This window comes from Ictidomys tridecemlineatus, chromosome 1 (assembly GCF_052094955.1).
Source record: "Ictidomys tridecemlineatus isolate mIctTri1 chromosome 1, mIctTri1.hap1, whole genome shotgun sequence".
NCBI lineage: Eukaryota > Metazoa > Chordata > Mammalia > Rodentia > Sciuridae > Ictidomys > Ictidomys tridecemlineatus.
The window spans coordinates 104262120-104274221 of record NC_135477.1 but is presented as its reverse complement, the minus strand read 5'-3'; the positions used below and the strand labels follow the sequence as shown (position 1 = coordinate 104274221).

The 12102-nt window shown below is 38.9% G+C and overlaps 1 long non-coding RNA gene and 1 pseudogene across 3 annotated transcripts in view; one reads left to right on the top strand and one right to left on the bottom strand.

Annotated features, from left to right (window-relative positions):
- The first annotated feature begins 6059 nt into the window (after positions 1 to 6059).
- LOC101954820 (CDP-diacylglycerol--inositol 3-phosphatidyltransferase pseudogene) lies at positions 6060 to 6711 on the top strand (annotated as a pseudogene).
- Positions 6712 to 9946: 3235 nt separating this feature from the next.
- The window catches only part of LOC110598231 (uncharacterized), a 400762-nt gene continuing 398606 nt past the window's right edge, over positions 9947 to 12102 (bottom strand). For all 3 annotated transcript variants that reach the window (XR_013437201.1, XR_013437199.1, XR_013437204.1), the window contains one exon: positions 9947 to 10294. This is a non-coding gene — a long non-coding RNA (uncharacterized LOC110598231). The remainder of the gene's footprint in view (positions 10295 to 12102) is intronic.

The window sequence follows — 12102 nt, the reverse complement described above, 5'->3', positions numbered from 1 at the left end:
ATATGGTTAAATATACTCAATTCTTTATGCTTTTTGAAAATGATATTTTGTCTCATTTAAAAAATTGTTGCATTTTTAAAATAAATCAGATGTTATAGTAAAAAAAAATTGAATAGTATTACCACTAGGTTAGATTTTTAGAGGCAGTATGGGGGTGGTAGGTGGTGCCCAAAACAGATTTCTTCCTTTCAGGGGACTACAATCTGTGATTGGATAGAGTACAAATAAGCAATTGAACATGTTCCATAGGAGTAAGTGGTAGATATTCTTGAATCTCGCAAGGAAAAACAAACTGGAAGAATTAGAAGACAGATCAGATTGTGGTTGGATAGGCAGGATGTCATCAATATGAAGAAGGAGGGCATTCCAGGAAGGGAATATGAACTTCATATGAACTCATTCAATTTAATCTGATTCATTATTCATTAAGTTTAGATGCCTGAGGTTGTGCTGGGATTGTAGCTCAGCGGTAGAGTGCTTGCCTAGAACATGTGAGGCCTTGGGTTCAATCCTCAGCACCACATAAAAATAAAATAAAGGTATTGTGTCCATCTACAACTAAAAATATATTTTTTAAACGTTTAGAGAACTTAGAGAGAAAACGATGGTATGAAATAATCCCTATGCAAACAAAAGACCAGATCAAGAGGTCCAGCAACCGAAACACAGAAATCTCAAACAGGGAAAACAGAAATGTTACTAGTGAATGAATAATTCCTTTGGTGAGGAATTATGGTGGATGGCAGCTGTACGTGTATCAGAGGGTGAGATCATATATGAAATAGGAAGCCAGAGAGCCAGTCTTGCTCTTGTAAAAATGGCTTCCTTTCTCAAAGACAACCAGGGTTCTAGGAGAACTGCCTTGATCTCTTCCAAAGGCAGCACACCCAGCAAGAGATAACCACATCCCATTAGGCTCCACCTCAGGTAACATTGCCACTCTGGGACCATATTTCCCACATGTGAACCACAAACCACATGCAAACCATGGCAGCAAGAAAATGAAGGTCCAGTTTGTCATGCACATTTCCTGAAAGCCATGCTCTGGGTAAACAGAGGCCTGGGTTGAGGCACATCACTGAAATTTCAGAACATTGAAGATAATGTTTTTAAAAATTGTAAAATCCTCCAGTAAAATAAAATAAAAGAAGATAGCTTTGAGTACATTAGCAAAATCTTAGTTAGAGGTAAGATATTGGAGCAATGTATACAAATGCCCAGGGAAAATAATCCTTGATTAGATATGAGGATGAATTTAAGGCATTTTTAGACATGCACCTTTTTTCAGGAATCTACTAAAAAAGGAATCCATAAAAACAAAGGAAAATACCAAGATGGGCAGAAGATTTGTGACCAAGCATATTAGTTCTAACTCAGGAGAATGGTGAAGAGAATCCTTGACAATGATGAACAGTTCTCTCTGCAAGGTGCATAGAACATCAAGAGAATCTTGTCCAGACAATCCAGGTTAGAAGGCTCTAGAAAATGACCCCAGAAAGATGGCATAGATGGACTATGTGATACATTTAAATATAACAAGAAGATATTTGAGAATTTTAGAGATAAATTGGTGATAATTTTATAGAAGACAAAACAAAGAACACAAAATATTCAGTATAACAAAGTATATACCATGAGAAAAGCAATCAGAGTAGACAATATGCCTTAGGGGTGAATCAACTTTATATGACCTAATCATGAAATTACTGAATGTATGACTGGAATGAATTTTGATGTATATATGAAGGGACAGAAACTATTGTAAAAGGAAGGGGTACAATAGTGGTTAAGATGCCTTCAGGTGGCTAGATGCCTTCAGGCCACACAATGGCTAAAACTGTAAAATATCAAGATAAAAGAAAATCCCAGCGGTTCCAGAGGCTGAGGTAGGAGGATTGAAAATTCAAAGCCAGCCTCAGCAATTTAGTGAGGCCTGAAGCAACTTGAAAAGACCCCCGTCTCAAAATGAAAAACTATAAAAAGAGTAGGAATGTGACTTAGTGATTAAGTGCCCCTGGGTTAATCCCTATTACCAAAAAAAAAAAAAAAAAAAAAAAGAAGAAAGAAAGAAAGAAAGAAAGAAAAACCCAATATTACTTAGAGGGAAATTTTTGAAAGTCAAGAAAGTTGAAAAGTTGTCTTGAAGGAACTAGATATCAGATTCACTGGGGAGGGCAGAAACTATTGTTTGCTCTAACCATGTGTATAACTTGATTCAGATAAAGCACCAAATATTTTAAAAGATACCATTTTTCTTCACAATTTATCCAGGGAGTCTAAGTTTAGGAAAGATTTGTATGGTATATGATCCAATAAGTGGCAAACAGAAATGCCTTTAAAGATATCTGCTTGACTGCATTTTTTTGATGAGTGATATTATATTTGTGACTCTGTATTTAAGACCAGACTTTCCTTATGTGAATTTGATCAACATAGGCAAGCTCTATATATTTAAATTTTTTGCATTGATCTTACTGAAAGGAAGTATACCCATAAGAGCTGCAAGATTTTAAGCACTGACATAAAAACATTCAGTTTGTTCTAATTGGAAAATGCGACATGCAGCAGAAGTAGCTACAGTTCAAAGACGTCATGTAGAAATAAAATTATCCATAGAGGTTGAGTGAAACTGTTTCCACAGCAGCCGACACAATGTTTGGTGTTGGTGAAAGCATAGAAAATATTTTGTTGAACAAATGAATTAATAAAATATAGCAAGTTGCTTTTTTGAACCGCTTACAGGATGATTCCCACATGCCAAAGCAAAACATTTGGTCACTTGCTTTCACTTCTCCTTTAAATCCACAAAGTAGCAAATAATTGGATAGTGTCAAATCCCTAAGGGACATAGGGATATATGCACAAAACTCCCATTCCATCAGGAGTCACACTTAGAACTTTATGATTTATAGCTCCACACACAAGTTAATACACTTTCTGTAATATGCTCAGTCTAGAAATGAAGACAGCAATAGCTTTTTTTGTAAGGGCCCTTCAATCCCATGCTCCAGATAGATGCCCTGAACTGCTTCTGGTCCCTCATTTCTGCTCAGTCAGAATGACCCTGGCTTTATATGTTCTTTCCTTTACAACTGGGAATTCCATCCAAAAGGAAATCTCTACCACATAAAATATCTAAAAAACACCAATGTGGTAAGAAGCTGTTATAGCAGAGCAGGGTTTTTTTTAGTTCTTTTTATATTTTCAGGAGTGATGAGAAAGTATGTAGGGTCTTGGAACACAGTGGACAACATTTAAACCAATTTAGTTAGAGTCTCAAAGATAAGGTGCCTCAGAATGTACACACACACACACACACACACACACACACACACACACACACACCCTCCTGAGTAGGCATCAAAGGGCAATATGTATCTTTTGTTTTCCTATAAACAAATGTACTATTATAAAAGTAGAAAACCATATCAGGTCTTTCCAAGTAAGCTCAGTCAAATTATTGCTGTTATTTTATTATCAAATGCAGGCCATGTTAAGATTCTTCATTTCTCTATTCTTTCACCGAATGACATTTAATTCCAAAGAGAGCTTGTGCAGGAGCATATGGAATGAGTGTGTGTGTGTGTGTGTGTGTGTGTGTGTGTGTGTGTACATACGTGTACATGTGTGTGCTGGATATACTTGGACTTGTTCAGTATGCATTCTTTGTTTTCTGATGGCATCAGTTGCTTTAAATTGTTTTGCCTATCTTTTGGAAATTAGCCCTCATGCGCAGTATTTCTGCTGCTACCTGAGGTCCTAACTTGGGTTCAGGTTTCTCGAAGTCCTCTGGTAATCTCTCTATCACTACCAAGTGCCCCCAGATCTGCACACTTTCAGCTGTAACCGTGTCTCTGAAAAGCATGAGAGAAGCCCTAAGGAGTCTCTCATGCTTTCTCATGCCTGGGCTTATTTTATTTTATTCCTCCCTTGCCACTGTGCTGTGAAGCATATATGCACCAATGCTACTGACTGTCTCAGATGGGAGCCAGGCACCACCTGCCTCTCTCCAGGTCTGTTATTTAGCTCACATTGACCAGAATGATCTTTTGAATTAGTGGGACATCTCTTCTAATTGGCCAATGCTTGCAACTTTCTAATTGTTAAATACTTGGACTCCTGCCTGTTCTCCCAAATCTCCAAATGACAGGAAGCTCAGTCCTCATCCTTCCCTCCATACCTTGGTCTTTGAGGAAAAGTTAAAATTGCACACTCATATTTCTCAGCTGCTTTTTCTTCAAAGTGACCCTTCTTCCCCCAAGCCTGAGCAACCTTTATCTAGTCTCTAGGATACAGCAGTCTAGCTCTGTATCTATTCTCTTTCCATCCTATTGTTTGTGACACAAACTTTATGTGTTACTTCCTTTGGGGCTCGACCTGTAGCTCAAAAGAAACTGGATCTTGAATATCAATACCCTTGACTTTATAGATTATGTGTGTGCAGTGAGGTTTAAATTGTATTTTTAGCAATTCAAAAGCTGAGCACTGACTGCTTATTTTCTTTTTGTGTTCCTGGAATAAAACACTGCATCCTCTCTGAAGCAAAGCCTGCAGCTAACTGAATAGGAAAGGAGCTTGGGGAAACCTGGTTCACATCTCCAAATCTTAGGAGCCTATCTAAACACTTCCTCCTGCAAACACAGAAGAAAGTCCAGAAATTACAGAGACTCAGTTGGCCATGGTAGCTTTCAATATCATATAAATGGTAGACCATTTTTTAGTGTAACAAGGATTATGGGGGAAAAAATTAAGTCAAGTTATATTTACAATTGGAAATGGGTTTCTTATGTAAACCAGTAAGGGATATGTCAGGGGGATGGGTGGGTACTAGACATTGAATCCAGGGACACTCTTACTACTGAGCCACATCTTTAGCCTTTTTTTATTTTTAATTTTGAGACAGGGTCTTGCTAAGTTGCTGAGACTGGTCTCAAATTTGCAATTCTCCTGCCTCAGCTTTTTAAGAGGCTGGGATTACAAGTATGTGCCACCACACCCAGCCAATGAGGTATTTTTTTATTGATAAAAAATAAATGTAATGCAGAATACATTAAATTTCCTATTACACATATACAGCACAATTTTTCATATCTCTGATTGTATATAAAGTAGGTTGACACCAATTCATACCTTCATACATGTACTTTGGATGATGATGTCTATCACATTCCACCATCCTTGTTAATCCCCTGCTCCCTCACTTTCCCTCCCACCCCCTCTGCCCTAAAGTAAATCACTGGAATTCACTGATGTTCCTTTGGAAAATTAAAATTTAATTTACAATACCAAATAGCAGACTTTATCTTGCTTGCCTTCCCTACTACACACTGTGACTGCCTCCTCTAAAATTTACACATAGCAACGGGATCTGGAACTCATCTTTGCTCAGAACCTGACTTCAAAAAATGCAGACAAGAGAATGTCAGAGATTTGGAAAAAAATGCATGAAGCTTAGGAAATTTACAAGGTTAGACCAGACTTGGAAATTAAGGATTCTAGAGTAAGAGATGGCATGTTTCTGAAATAAAGAGAAGAGTGGGACTTTAAAAGGAGAACCAATTTAACAGAGGGATAGACTGTAAGAAGAAGAAAAGAGAGGTAAGGTCAGAAAAAATAGGAACCACTTAAAATGACAGCTGCTAGAGATCTAGAAAATATTCCAAAGGGTTTAAGTTTATGGGCAATACCTCGGCTCTCTTCTCTAGGCCAAGAAAATAGGACATCTACACAAAGCCTTTATTTTCCAATCCTCCACTAAATTTATTCTGCATGTTTTGAATGTACCACCAGAAATATACATATGCTTATTCTGGGGATTAGGGGCCAAGGTGGTTCTTTAAAAAGGAAGGGAAAGGGCTTCTTCCTCCTTTATCTGATCTCCAATTTTGCAAGGAGGAGCGAAGAAGAGTTATGTCTGGATTGTCTTCACCATCATTGCTTTCTACTTCATGCCCTGCTGCTCCTTCACGGCCTTCTCCTTCTATCTGCTCAGCGGACTTCTAGATGCTTTTGATGGACATACTGCTTGGGCCCTCAATCAAAGAACCCGGTTTGGAGCCATGTTGGACATGCTGACGGACTGATGCTCTACCATGTGTCTGTTGGTCAACCTGGCCCTGCTGTACCCTTGAGCTACCCTTCTCTTCCAGCTCAGCATGAGCTTGGATGTGGCCAGTCACTGGCTGCACCTCCACAGTTTTGAGTCACAAGATGATCAACCTCTCTGGGAATCCAGTGCTTCGGATCCACTACACCTCCAGGCCTGCTCTGTTCACCCTATGTGCTGGAAATGAGTTCTTCTACTGCCTCCTCTACCTGTTCAATTTCTCCGAGGGACCCTTAGTTGGCTCTGTGGGGCTTTTCTGAATGGGTCTCTGGGTCACCGCCCCATCACTTTGCTCAAGTCCCTCATCAGTTCATCCACCTGATCACAGCTGCCCACAACATGGCTGCCCTGGATGCGGCAGAGTGTGCCGAGAAGAAGTGACCCTGACAACTTCTGGAACCTCCCATCTGATTATTGTGCCACATGGCTTATTGTGCCACATGGCTTCCCTTCCCCTCCTAGGAGGCCCATTCTCATGTCTTCCTAATGTGTTCTCCAACCTGCTGGGATGGGGGCCAGTCTCTCTTTGGTGTTGTCACAATCTCTATAACCCTGAAGATTAGGCCCACCCTTGTGATCCCCAAAGACCTGGTCTACAAATCAAAGAGGATGATCAGGAGGCCCCTGTGGTACCAGGCAGCCTATTTGAGGATTACGCATCGCCACACATGTGGTTGGCTCAGCCCTGGCTTCTGGCCTGCCCTGAGGTTTTAGGGACATTTGAGAGAGATGGTGCAGGGTCCATGTTTCCCAAAAGGCAGGTAAGTCAGATCTCTGCCCCCTGCCACAGGAAGCCTGGGGCACTGTGCCCAGGAGGAAAGGGGCCGTCTAGATCCTTCCTATGGCAGTCTCCTCCATCGGGTCTACCCTGACCTTGAAAGCCTTGATAATAAAGACAACAGCTTCTCTCTTCTGGACTTGGTTTCCTTTTAGACATTTTTGGATCAGACCCTGGATTAAGGGGAGATTGGGAAAAAGGAAGATCTACCTGGATGTTTTCCCCTGGTTTGAGGCTGGCTCCTTTCTGTCATTCCAGAATGACAGAGAAAAATCCTTCCAACCACCCACGCTCATGCCACATCTTCTCAACCCACCTTCATATGTCCCTGATGGTCATATTCTTGATATTTCTACCCCTCACTAGAGTGTAAACTCCCTGAGTGCACAGACTTCCTGTTCCTTTCTCTGTGGTTAGATGGATACTTACCTTAACCTGACATGCAGTAGTTACTTAATAAATATTCCAGAAAAGATTAGTTGGCCACTATAAGTGGCCCTTAGACCACTTATAGGTTATTCTCAGCATGCAACCTCTTGGACCTTCACAATCAATCAGTCTCCAGAGATGAGCCCAGAAGTCTGCAATTTTAATAAACTCCCCTTGATTCTTCCTCCCCCCTCCAAAAAAAAAAAAAAAAAACGGAAAGGAAGGATTTCCTTTCTCTATGGACTTTGGTAAATGTTTTCATCATGGGAATTAAACCTATAAATGACAGACTATAGGAATGGTAGCATGGATAACAGTGTCCTGTGCTCCAACATACATCTCTAGGGCAGCCAGGGACATATTCCTTAGAATTTCAAAGGATAAATTTCACATGGATTATGGAAAAATATTCTTTTTATTTTATATAAGTTGAATTATATACTACAAATTTCACACATTAATTGTATAAAATAGACAGTGGCAGACCTGTTTATGGGGATCCACTCAATGTACATAAATGGAAAACTTCTATAATCTAGGCACAAAATAAAATAAGGTACACAATTGTGTCAAATAAATCTCTGGATCAGAACTTAGGCAAAGACCTGGATATCAGAATTGTTGAGTTGTGTGATTTGTTACCTTACATGATAGGATAAGCTGTTTCTGGGCAATGAAAACAGTAAAGAAATCAATCTCCTACTTTTTGCCCTAGGTCTATCAGATTTCTCATCTCTATAAGCTGCTGACCAGCATCTCATCCACTGGGAAGAAAGGGAACCTCAGAGGCTGTGCTTGGTCAAATGCATCCTTGTCAAAGGTGTTCTAGTAGCCTTTTGATGTTTGATTTGGCTTGTGGATAGAACTCACTGTTGCTTGTGAGTTCCATTTCTGTCATTAACTTTCTTTTTTTAATCATCATCATTCTCTTCATCTCCTCTAACTTCTGCTCATTTCCCTCCTCCTCCTCCTCCTCCTCCTCCTCCTCCTCCTCCTCCTCCTCCTCCTCCTCCTCCTTCTCCTCCCCCTTAGTGGTAGTCTTTTTAAATTTGGGTCGAAGACATTGTGACCTCAGGTAAATTGCTTAATCTCTTGAAACCCCAGTTTCTCTTGAAACCTCATGTATAAAACTGATAATACTAGTAGTTCCCTTAAAGATTTTTTTGTGTGTGTGAGATTCAAGTGATATAGGATCCTTAGTAGAAGAGTAAGGACAGGGAAATTGCTTAGTTTGTTGCTATTGTTAATGACAATAACCTATCACTTTCCACATAATATATCAATATATTTCCATATCAATAAATATTCACTGGTATGATTTTTAAGGTTGTGTAACTTTCCATTGTATAGCTACCCTATGGTTTATTAGTAATTAAATACTGTGATTCTTTTTGACTGACCACAACACTTCCAGCTAAAATTTGTTGGTTAAATATAAGTGTCTACTTTCATTCTCTCCTAAAACCCTTCAAAAATTATAATGAATGAATTCATGGAATAGGAATAATAGGAGTGAAAAGAAAAATGACAAAATTATGGGAGCAGAAAAGCAGATAATTTAGAAGACCCGATAAAACCGACCATCAAATGAGTGGCAGGAAAAGCCAAGAACTAAACCTTTGTACACCTTGGAACTTCCTTAGGCTTAGGAATTGGCAACTATAAAATAGATCTGGTCATTGGGATGAAAATAGATGCTAAAATAAAAAAGATTGCTTGAAAGTCTGTTTGAGAAGTTTCTGACATCACACTCTCCACTGCCAGAAACTGTCCTTCTGCCACCCTTGAGAGAGATAGAAGATTTCTTCCTCAGAGAGTAAAACTGGGGCTCACCAGGGACATTAGTCACCTTTAAAGCCGGAGGTTTCTCACTGAAACATGAAACATCCCTTGAGATACAATGGATGATGAGTTCCGGAGGGTTCTGGTCCACTCCCTCAGGAATCTGACAGACCCAGAAGGAATGCCTTTGGGAAATACTCTGCTACCGGAATTCTCTCCTCTCCTCCACTCAGCAGACCAATCTGCAGCAAAGCACACGGCTGTCAGTCCCCACTTAAATGATCACAGTCTTTCTTTCCTTGCTCTTAATGTGGCTCAGCAACCAAGTATCACCAGAGATCTGAGGAATGCCCTTACCATGAGAGAGGGAGCTGAAACCAAACAGGGGAAAACAAATTGCTGAACTACAAAGAGAGAGGAAATTTTAAAAAACAAACAAGTGAAACTGGTATTAATATTCTAAACCTTGAGAGAACAGGGGCAAAGAAAAAGAAACAGTCATAAAGCAAAAATAATCTCTTGAAAATTAATAATATTAAGTGAAAAAACTCAGTAGAAGGGTTGAAATATACATTAAGAAAAATTCACAGAAAGTATGACAACAAAAAAAGAAGAAACGTAAACAAGAGAAGAAAAGATAGTTTATAGACAATGATTTTTGGGGAATATTTAAAGAGGATATTTTAAATCATAGAAACCGGCAGAATTTGGAGCTTGAGATAACATTAGAGAAGAATTCAAATTTTTGAGTCAAATTTTTGATTTGCAGTGTCAGATCCTTAAGACAGACACCAGAACGAAATTACTAGTGATCTAATTTTTTTAAAAAAAGTTTTATGCCTAGCACCAACAATGTTATGTGAGGTTTATTGGCAAGTCATAATATCAGTACATTACTTTTTAATCAAAGTAGAAAAAGCATAAGCTAGAAACATGAACTGGTACAAAGAACATCCTCTTTATGTAAGTGTCTCCATTTAGCCTTCATAAGCTCACACAGGACAAGGTTGGGTGAACTCTCAGCTCAAATGGCTACTTCTACAATAACAACTGTGATTCAGTAAAGGAAAATTGTTTAACCACCAGGTTTAATTTTCTTTTACCTTTATTTCTTATACTGCTAAGGTTCATTTGGAATGTCCTTAAGGTTCCATGTATTATAAGGTGCTGAAATTCATTTTGACAAGGTCATATTTATCCTAAAATGAAATAGAGAATTGAGATATTTAAGAAATCTTAGCATTTCATTTCCCTTAAGATATGTAGGTAATTGAGACAAATGTGTTTTTAAAGTTATCCTGCTTTATTTTATTTCTAGGCTTAATCTATGTATACCCCAGGAGACCATAAAGAGCAGGAAATGGTTAAGTACATTTGATTCATGTATCTCAACAGACAGCCAGTGATACCCAATAGAATCAACTGGCATCTTCCATTCCACACCAATTAAATCACAACCTGGGAACTTAGGACCCAGGCAACGGTATTAAAAAGCTATGAAATGATTATAGTATGCAGCAGAAAATTATAATCACTGATAAAGATAATCAAAAATACAATTCAGGTTAAATATACTTTGAAAATTTGGTAATTGTAAAATATCTGCTTTTTGGAGGCTGTCTAGATATTGTGTTCAAATTGGTGACCACACTTGGTTAATTATTTTATATCTGGCACTAGGCTTGTGTGTGTGTGTATGTGTGTGTGTGTGTGTGTGTGTGTGTGTGTGTATTTTCCCAGCATTTAGGTGCAGTAAGTCAGGAGTTGGAGCAAGAAGTGAAAAATTGATAAAATTCTTGGAGTGCTTAGATAGCTTGGAGAAAAACCCGTCAATAAAAAAGTAATATTTCTATTGAAGAGAACAATAATCCTATATCTAGTTTTTGTACCTTCATAGGAAAAACTTTAAAACCTACTGTCAGGGTACTGAATGTGGATCAACATTGATAAGCTACAGAGACAATCATGGTCTCTTTGATGCCTTGTGGTGAGAGCCCTTCAATGATGTGAGGAAATGGTCACTTGATCCTAAGGATTACCTTCCTAATTGGCTCCAGAGAAGATATACATATGTTTTTGAGTAATCACTCTGTTTTTTTCCCCTAAGTTCAGTGGCATTTTCTCTGAAGAGATAATAACAGAGCTAGCCTAACAGTGGAAAATAACCTCAGGCAGTCTATTTGAGATGGAGAAGGAGGAGGAGGAGGAAGAGGAGGAGGAGAAGGAGGAGGAGGAGGAGAAAGAGGAGGAGGAGGAGGAGGAAGAGGAGGAGGAGGAGGAGGAAGATGAGGAAGAGGAGGAGGAGGAGGAAAGAAATGAGCAGAAGTTAGAGAAGATGAAGACAATGATGATGATTTTAAAAAAGAAACTTAATGGAAGAAGAGAAGAAGAAGGAGCAGATCATGAAGTGGAATTGGAAGAGGAAGAGAAGCAGTAAGGGTAGAAGCAAATGTTAGTTGAGGGCCTCTCAGACTGTTTCTCATAGCCTTGAAAGGTATTTGTTGAGGTTCGTAGATTCTTGGGTCATGCACCATCTCAGAATGTAAAGGGGTTAGTTCTTAGGAATATGTATTTTAAGTAAGCACCCCAGGTACATGTTATGTGTAACAAACCATTTGAAAAGTATTGCCCTACAATATTTGGGGCAATAATGCCAAGTTTACAAAAACAACAAAAGATAGTAATATTTTAAAGTAAGATAAACCTAGGGAATGGTGCTCCTAGAATTAATTTGAAGACATGGACAGTTCTCTTTGATGCAAAGCCATGAAAATAACAAGAGAAGATAGTCTAATAGTCATACAGCTAAACTTTATTGAGCCCTGACCATGCACTGAGCCCTGTTTGAAGGGATTTGTATGATTTAGACACATTCAGTTCTCATAAATAACAGGCAATGTTATTTCCTTTGTTCACAGAGGAGAAAACTGAAGCTTCAAGAGCTGTCCCAGGTAACTACGCTAGTAAGAGATCGAGGGGACTTGATACTCAACTGCTCAAAATATTA